This window comes from Henckelia pumila, chromosome 2, assembly GCF_033568475.1.
Source record: "Henckelia pumila isolate YLH828 chromosome 2, ASM3356847v2, whole genome shotgun sequence".
Lineage (NCBI taxonomy): Eukaryota > Viridiplantae > Streptophyta > Magnoliopsida > Lamiales > Gesneriaceae > Henckelia > Henckelia pumila.
The window spans coordinates 170,952,042-170,961,247 of record NC_133121.1 but is presented as its reverse complement, the minus strand read 5'-3'; positions in this window follow the sequence as shown (position 1 = coordinate 170,961,247).

The window sequence follows — 9,206 nt, the reverse complement described above, 5'->3', positions numbered from 1 at the left end:
AGCACCACAGTTTTGTCTATCACTGAGAGAGACCTTGATGACAGGGATGATGCTACAGTGATAGGGGAATATACGAGTACCCCGCGGACTAGCTATCCAGCACGGTACTGTATATTCATTGGCGCCCCTCAGCAGACTGTTTTACCAAGGTTTTAAATCCATTTACATGTTGCATATATGTCTATATATCATTTCTTCCGTACCGAGCATAGTCGCTCACGTCCAGTGTTTTCTGTATGTCTGGATCCCCCATTCAATGAGGCAGGTGCAGGTAGTGCGCCCAATGACTTGGAGAAGTCGTGACTAGGGAGGACATCAGGATTAGCTGTAGGTTATATTTTTGTTATGATTTATTCAATTGGGTTGTATATCAAATTTATTTAAGCAGTTGTATTATGCCGGTCAGCATTTATTTAAGCTTTCCAAAGTGTATTTTTTATTGGTGTTTTATTGCATGCTTAATTAAGCTCTAATTATCTGATCAGTAGTAGATCCGGGTTGGGTCGCTACAGTAGGTGGCAACTAAAGCAGGATTGAAAGGTTAGCCACTAGGTATTAGTTATTTTTGCAGTTACTCTGATTATGATTGATTATTGTTTAATTGCATGCTTAAGTTTCTGATTAGTAAGTGATCACGGTGCGGGTCACTACATTTATGGTATCATTGGAAAATCAGATCCGGAACGTCCAAAAATGGTAGGAAGGGTCTCGGGGGTCTCAGACAGTCCAAAAACAACCAAACGGGTTCAGAAGGACCGAAGAAGTTTGGAGCGTCCGGACCGAAACGGACAGTCCGATCCTAGAACAGACCGTCCGATCTCAGCCACGAACGAGGTGTCAAAATTCTCTATACACATGGAATCCATGCCTAGATCGGAGCATCCGATCCCTGGCCTATAAATAGGCGTCTAAACTTCATTTTTAGATGCAAATTGAAGTGAAATTTGAACCCTTAGTCTATATTTGAGTGTTTTAGGTTATATTCTCGAGGGTCGGACTCTAGAGAGGTGTTACAGGGCTTGTAGCGGAGCTGTGCTTGGGTCAGGGCCTTTGACATCAGCTGGCTGACAACGGACGTAGGTATAAGTCTAAACCCTAATTAATTTTTGGGAGTAGCTATTAGTTTAATTAAGGCTTTTAGAGCATGTTAGATAATGCATGGTTATTATGAATTTTAGTGCTGCATGGCAGGCTTGGAACCTAGAAGAGTGCTTCTAGGACTACTTTAGAAAGGTACGTAAGTACTGACTGAGATTGCCAGCGGGTATGCATGCTTATGTGTTGCATTTATGTGTCATGATTATTATGGATGCATGATCCATGTTTTACTGCTTTGAGATATTATGTTGCATGTGAATTTCACATAGAGCTTGGATATCCTTCGAGATAAGCCTGTGTTATAGGGTGTTCAACCCTTGTTAGGATGTTTTTGGGCACTGAGAGTCACTCGACTGACGGGTCATTCCGTCTCTAGTAATTTCGGGGGACATCCTAGGTCCATGTCCGGTTAGGAGTGAGTGGTTGGGTCCAGTGGTTTGATTCTCTGAGGCTACAGCTCATGTCCTAGGCGCCAGTATGAGCAGATTCTGATTTGTCTTCCCAGATATTATTTTACAGTATTACATTGCATGCATCATATACGGATGTCTACTCGTACTAGCTTGCTGAGCAATAGCGCTCACGTCCAGTTGTTTTCTATTTGTTTAGACACCCCATTCGACGAGGCAATTACAGGTTAATTTCTCCCAGGGATTTGGAGGGTAGGTGGCAACTAAGGCAGGATTGCAAGGTTAGCCACTAGGTAATAGTTATTTCAGCAGTTACTCTGATTATGATTGATTATTGTTTAATTTCATGGTTAAGTTTTTTATTACTAGATGATCACGTTGCGGGTCACTATAGCTACTATTCAATTTGTGATCAAAAAATGAATTCTTTGAAATATAGTACATTTATATCGTGAAAACAATAATCAAGTTATATGGTATTCATAAGAAACTGTGATTGATCACATTTTCATTTTCCATACTTTCAGGTATTAACCACTCATGTTCAGTCGTTGGCGGGGTTTCCATACTTTCAGTTATTAACCACCCATGTTGTGGACCATGTACCACCCTTGGAATATGACACTTCTTATTCAACCATATAATTTGCACAATTCATTTCATTTTTATGCATTTTCATATCATAGTATCTTGATAAAATGCAATTTTATTAATACATATCATTGATAACAATACTTGGTCTATGAATCAATAAGAAATGCATACTATAGTTACATATATCATCAATGAACAATCATTTCTTTGAAATCATGAAAACAATAATTATACTCATGTATTACATCAAAGATAAGCCCAACTTACACTTTAATAACAACGGTAAACTCAGTTTTCCTTGATCCTAGTCTGTCAAATACGTATAATCTCAAACAATAACACCATTTTCATACGATAATTCGAAATTATACCTATCTTATGGTTTTCATATCTAGAACTCTTGAATCAATGGAAAACTTACATAAATACGATGCTATTCTTGTGTAGAACTTGAATATGTCTTCGATTCGAGATGGAGATGGATGTTTCCAGGTGATTGGAGGAAGGGATTTGAAAAACCCTAACTTTGATCTGTTTTTTTGAAGTTGGAAGATGATGGAATGAAGATAAATGTGTTGTTTCTGTGTTTTTAAGAAAAAAATTAGCAAGTGGTTACAGACCGGCGCTGGGGCGCTCACCTTTGAGCGCTGGGGCACCGAACTTTTGTATTACGGGCGATGGGGCTGCCATTTTCCGCACAAGGAAGCGGATAATTCTGTTTCAAACATTATTTTCCTTTTGGAATTAGGAAAAGTGGTCAACATAAAAGTTGTAGCTCTATGTCTTGGGTTTTATTTGGAATTGACTTCACTCAATTTGGACATTTCAATGAAACTTTATGTTCATTCTACAAAATGTGTGAGTGTAGAAAGTTACAATACACACGACACACTTCGGAGTGGTTTTGGTCATTCTTCTAAAAGGATTTGTACAAAAATCAAAACAAACTATTTGTAGCTCTATGAACTAGCTTTCTAATAAAATTGGTCTCATATCATTTGAGCTAATACACAAATCGTGTGGTTAGAAACCGTAACTGATGTCGCTAGTCCATTGTAGTCCAACACATGTTACATTTAAGCTTATACATTTTCATTTCCATACCAATGCATTTCAATGTCATATAATTAACCTCAATTCATTTCCATAGTCATTTTCATAGTCTAAACAATCTTAAACATATTTACATCGATCTAAAATCTAAATAAACTCATAGCGATAAACATAACAAGGTCGTTAACAATTAAATCATTTGTTGGAATGACCGGGCATTACAACCTTGATATACCCATAGTAGGGTCGCTCAGCCCCGTGTTCTTGAGTGGTTGGTTGGACCTGTTACTACGGGATCAGGTCACCAATTTCCACTGATTATTTCTGGTGTGTGATCCACTTCTTGATGCGACAGTCCAAAGTGCTACATATAATGGCACCACTTGACTAAGCCGAGTTTTATCGTGATAGGTTTCCGTACCTGTATATTTGCATTAGAACTCATAGCATGTGTATAATCATACTTTTGTACTGAGATTTGTTATTGCTTATGTCCTCGGTTTTGTCTTGGACACCCCCATTCCACGGGGCAAGGCTTATGTTGGATGGACCTGGAGGGAACGGTCGTTGAGGTTGCAAGTGTTTATATGGATCGTGATTTATTTCCAGTCTCAGATTTAGAGTATTTCAGTATTTTTTTGATGGGGTTGTATGAACTATATTTTACCTTGTGTTTGACGACCAATTGTATTCTACCAGTTGAAGTATTGTAAGGTTTATGTTGCAGTATTTTTAATTCGTATTCGTACTTTAATATTTAATTGCACGCTATTTTTGTTAAGTAGGTTATCCGAGAGTGGGTCACTACAACATGTACCAATGAATGGTAATCACAAACAGCACTACAACTTCAGGCCTGTTCTAAAAAGATACAGGCAACTCAAGGACCTAGGGAATTTTAAACAACATATGGTATCAAGTGTATCTCACATACATCACCCAAGAACACCTGCATATGCATAGCCTTTTAGGAACACACTCAATGTTCGGTTAGTGAGATTGATCAAAGTATGGGTTCCCAAAGGATTAATCCCGTCTGGACCCAAGTAGGCCCGGGGACAAAGTTATTCAAACTTGTGATCGCAAGTATAGGAGCAGAAGAACTGAAATCATCAGCCTGGTATCTTTACAGTGGCTGCTCTCGACACATTACTGGTGAAGCACAACTGCTAGGTTTAAAATCATATTTGGTGAAAACTCCATAGGTAAAACCCCGTGTAAGGGTAAGAATATCTACAATACCATTATGATTGAATATGTATTTCTAGTGGAAAATTTACATTATAATCTGATCAGCATCAGTCAACTATGTGAGAAAAGGTACTCAGTAAAGTTTAAGAAACACAGTTTCTGGTGAAATCTGCCTCTGGTGATGTAATCTTAATAGGAAATAGGTGTGGAAACACATATATATTCAGTTGGACTGATCAACAAGTTGAACCAGTGTGCTTCGTAGTTTCCAATCAACAAAAGAACTGGTTATGGCACAAGCAACTGAATCACTTGAACTTTAAGGCTATTGCTAATATGAGCAATCAGGCTTTGGTCATTGGTTTGCCTAAACTTTATTTTACGAAAGACAGTTTTTTATGCCTATCGTTGGGAAGCAAGTAAGGTCATCTTTTAAAGACAAATGATGTAATTCATCAACCCAAAACTTAGAACTATTGCACATGGACTTGTTTGGTCCTATCCCAGTGATAAGCTTAGAAGGAATCAAGTACTCTCTAATTTTTGTGGATGTCTACTCTCTTTTCAACTGGGTCATATTTCTAAAATCAACAGACCAAACTGCTACCCAAATGATCAATCTTTTTAAACAACCTTTAAATGAAAAAACTTTTTGGATTGACCAAATCAAGAGTGACAGGGGAACTGAATTTATAAATCAAGTTTTGTCTTAGTTTTTAGAGCTCCATGAAATTAGACATAATCTCTTAGTAGCTAGAACACCACAACAAAATGCCATTGCAGAAAGGAGAAATAAAACTCTTAAGGAAGCTGCGAGAACTATGTTGGTTGATACTCGGGTGTCAGAAAGATTTTGGCCTGAGGAAGTGAACATAACTTGCTACACTCAGAATAGGTCCATGATTATTAAGAATCTTGGGAAAATACCTTATGAGACCTAGAATGACAAGAAGCTTGTGGTATCCTATTTCAAGGTGTTCGGTTTCAAATGCTATGTTGGACCCTTAGTTTTGGTGATTACAAACTGAACTGCCAAGAACTATAAAACAGGTAGAAGATCTCCGACTACTCTACAGAATTCTCAGAACTACTCAAAAGACTCGAGAAGAATATTTGGACTACTTGAAGAATCTTCAACTCCTCTAGAAGACTCGTTAAAATATTTGAAGATCTCGGAAGTGATTCTAAGACAAAATTCTTTATTACTATTAAAGTCAAGATTGCTTTAAATTCAAAGACTAATAAAATAGAAAAGCCGTCAACCGCATTTAAGAGCCGCAAAGAATTATTCTTATTCATCTTGGGCAAAGATCTTGTCTCACATTTATGAAGACTTGCAAACAAGTTATTTATGAAGACTCTTGGAATACTAATAGATAGTTTGGAAGAACACTTATGAAGCCATCAAAGATTAACATAGTGAATAATCTCTAAAGCTAACAAACACTCTCTGAGCACTTTGCATATATTTATCTCAACTGCTCACTAGGTATGTAAATGATCCAAGCCGAGCCAATCCAAGTCGAGCCGAACAATATCAGCATTGGGCTTGGATCTTTAAATATATGTTGAGGCTCGGGATCGGTCCGAGCTTTTTTTTGAAGCTCGAGCTTGGGACGTTAGGGAATTACTAAGCTCGCGAGAAGCTCGAGCTTGGCTCATGAATAGCTCATTTATATTACTTAACGAGCTTGGCTTGTGTTCAGTTCGTTTTCGGGCTCGTTAACCGAGCTTGTTGGGCTCATCAAGCGAGCTCATTTACGGCTCATTATGCGAGCTCGTTTTTAGGCTCGTTACGCGAGCTCGTTTTCTGGATCTCTTAAGAGCTTGTTCTCTGGCTCGCTAAGTGGCTCATAAAGTTTAAATACAATAAAATATATCTCTATAAATTAATTATAAACTAAAATTAATAACAAAAAGAATATCCCAAAATATTGTATCAAACTTCTAAATACCATATAAAATAACATCAACATAAAATCCATTATCCAAAATCTCACTAGTCACTAATCTAAATCGATAAACCATGGAATATTCCAAAATTAGTATCACACAATTCAAATACATTTTGATACCCAAATATAAATTTATTTAACTCCATAAATGAAAGAGTGGGTGCCCGGTTAGCCAACTTGTGGCTAAGGGCTTTTGTGACTCTATGTATAAACAATCTTTGTTTAATATAATTTACATTCATTAATGGCATTTTCTTTGTCTTTCTTCATATTGTTATATTGTGATATACTATTGATGTTTTGATAAAGACCTTGAATATACTATAGTGTAAGTAAGATGAGATAGTGAATAAAGAGAGATCACTATTATGAAACACATCTTATAGTCACTGTATATTCTAAACAGTTCCTAGTTAATTGAGCCGTCCGCTAATAAGGATAAGGATCGCTCGAGATTGAGACTAGCATTTGTGATGCCAAGTACCACGTTTCATTGGTAATGGACATGGAGATGTTCAAAGCATGCAAATGGATATTCATATGATGAATGATCGAACTACCCTATTCGGACTTTCCAAGTGGTTATCACTTATCGAGTGGATAAAGTTCATGGTTTTGGTTGTACACCATTAGTCCTTACTACTTGAAACATCATTGAGACTCTATATGCTAGTACTATACTTTGACTCGTTTACCGACTCTATTGGGGTCATCAGGTGTCGGGATTGGGTACAGTTACGACACATATAGGAGTCGATGCTTTGTTGTCAAGGATTCACCACATACTTGCGAGTGTGGATATCCTATGCGATCTGAGGAGATATTAGTGTGACGAATCTCTGGCCAGAGTAAATGATGTGTTTTAGGTTACTCGGTTTTCTAGTAACACATGCGATGTCACTATTTGATCTCCAAGATGTAATGCATAGTTATCGAATCTCGAACGACTCTCGATGCACCAATGGTTGTTGATTCGATCGGGATATATGGATGAAGAGACCGTACTGTACGCTAACCAAAATCTACTGGTTCTTGCAGGCACTATCAGTGATACCTAGGGAATCATGGGGCGATGTTGCTAGACGCTCTTACCATGATTCGTTGGGCAAGTCGGAAATTATTGTTCCGAGTCACAAGGAGTTGCGAGCCCACGGCTAGCTGTATCCCTGAACCATTGAGGGTCACACAAGTAATGGATTACTAAACCCCGTTGAGATAGTTAAATTTAAAGAGTTAAATTTAATGAAAGAGAAGTTGGACTTCTTAACTAAAAGGGAGTGGAATTTCCTAAAATGACATAGGGATGAGCATTTTTGGAAATCACTGATTTCGGATTCAGAAAAATTATCTTGACTTTAAAAGGTGCAGAAATGGTTTCTGTGCACATTGGTGAAATCGGTTTATCAATCGGAGACATGATGAATTTTATATTAATTTCTATAATAACGGGCTTGGCTTGTTGGGCTTAAGTTATGGATTGTGGGCCCTAAGGAGTTAGAGTCCTAATATAATCATAACTTAATCTAGTCTAGAAATTATCTATAAATGTATGAGTAGTGTTCGAAAATCATAAGCATTCCTCTCTTGCAATTTTCGAAATCACACATATATTTTAAGGGGAATTTTTGAAAATTCCTCTGTCCCTTTAGAGAAAATTCGGTATGTGATTTTTGTGAAAAATTACATTCCGAATTAACAGATCAAATCTGTTTATTCTCTTCGATAAACATCTGATTGATTTCTAGTGTAATCAATTAGAGGGTTTCTGTTTTCTGTTCGTGGACCTTATTCCGGAGATTGATCGTGAAGCCATCGGTTCTCGGGATATACAAGAAGAGCAGATTATCTGTTGGTGTCCATAATCAAGCCGTTGCTTGAATAGGTAAAAATTTAATTGCGATTTTTTTTTTACTTTCATAATGTAATCGTAAAGTTTTGATACCCATGATATGGAATCGTTCCATATAGAAAAATAAAAATGTTTAAACTTCCGCTGCACCGGGTATCAATTCTTAATTGATCTGAACACGTTTTCCAACAGTGGTATCAAATCCATGTTGATCAGATCAAACGATTAAATTAATCGATTGTACAAAATATTTGGCCTCGGTTTTTTGAAAACAAAACGAATTTTAAAAAAATTAAAATTTTGACGGAACAGGGGCATCGGGGCAGCGATTTGATCGCTGCCCAGGGCAGCGAAGAAGCTGCCTGCCTCCACGTGGGCAGCCCTGTCCCACGTGGAGGAGGGGGCTGCCCGGGAATGTCCCGGGCAGTCCGGGAAAATTAAAATTATTATTTTTTAATTAAAATTTTAATATTTTGGAATTTTAGTTTTTGGTCCGATCGAAAATTGTTTTTGATTGGTCACGAGGCATCGGATCAAATTGTTTGAGTCCAAAATTTTTAAAATGATTTTTGAATAAATTTGAATTTTTGGAAAATTTGTAAATCTTATCCGTTAAATTAGATTTTATAAAATTAATTATTTTGGTACAATTGATGATAAGATATGATCTTATGAATGTATTAGATAAAATATGATTTTATTTTTAATTATGATGCCATTGCATGTTATCCAATGTTTTAATTATTGAATTAATTATTGGATAAAAGGATGATCGATTGCCATCACCAATGTTTTAGGTGTATGTTAGTTAATTTACATTTGGTTTTATTGTTGTTGGGTTTTATTAATGGGCTTGGTTTATAGCCCAAATTTGAATTGTCATTTGTAATAAAAAGTGGGCTTGGTTTATGGCCCGTTCCCACCCCTTAAATATGTATACCCTACTTGTGATCGAAATTTATTGTAAATTTGTTAGACTTAGTGGAAGATAAAGATTTGAAGACAATTGTGGGCCCAACAGACGATAAAGACCGAAGAAATGTAAATGAAAGCTCA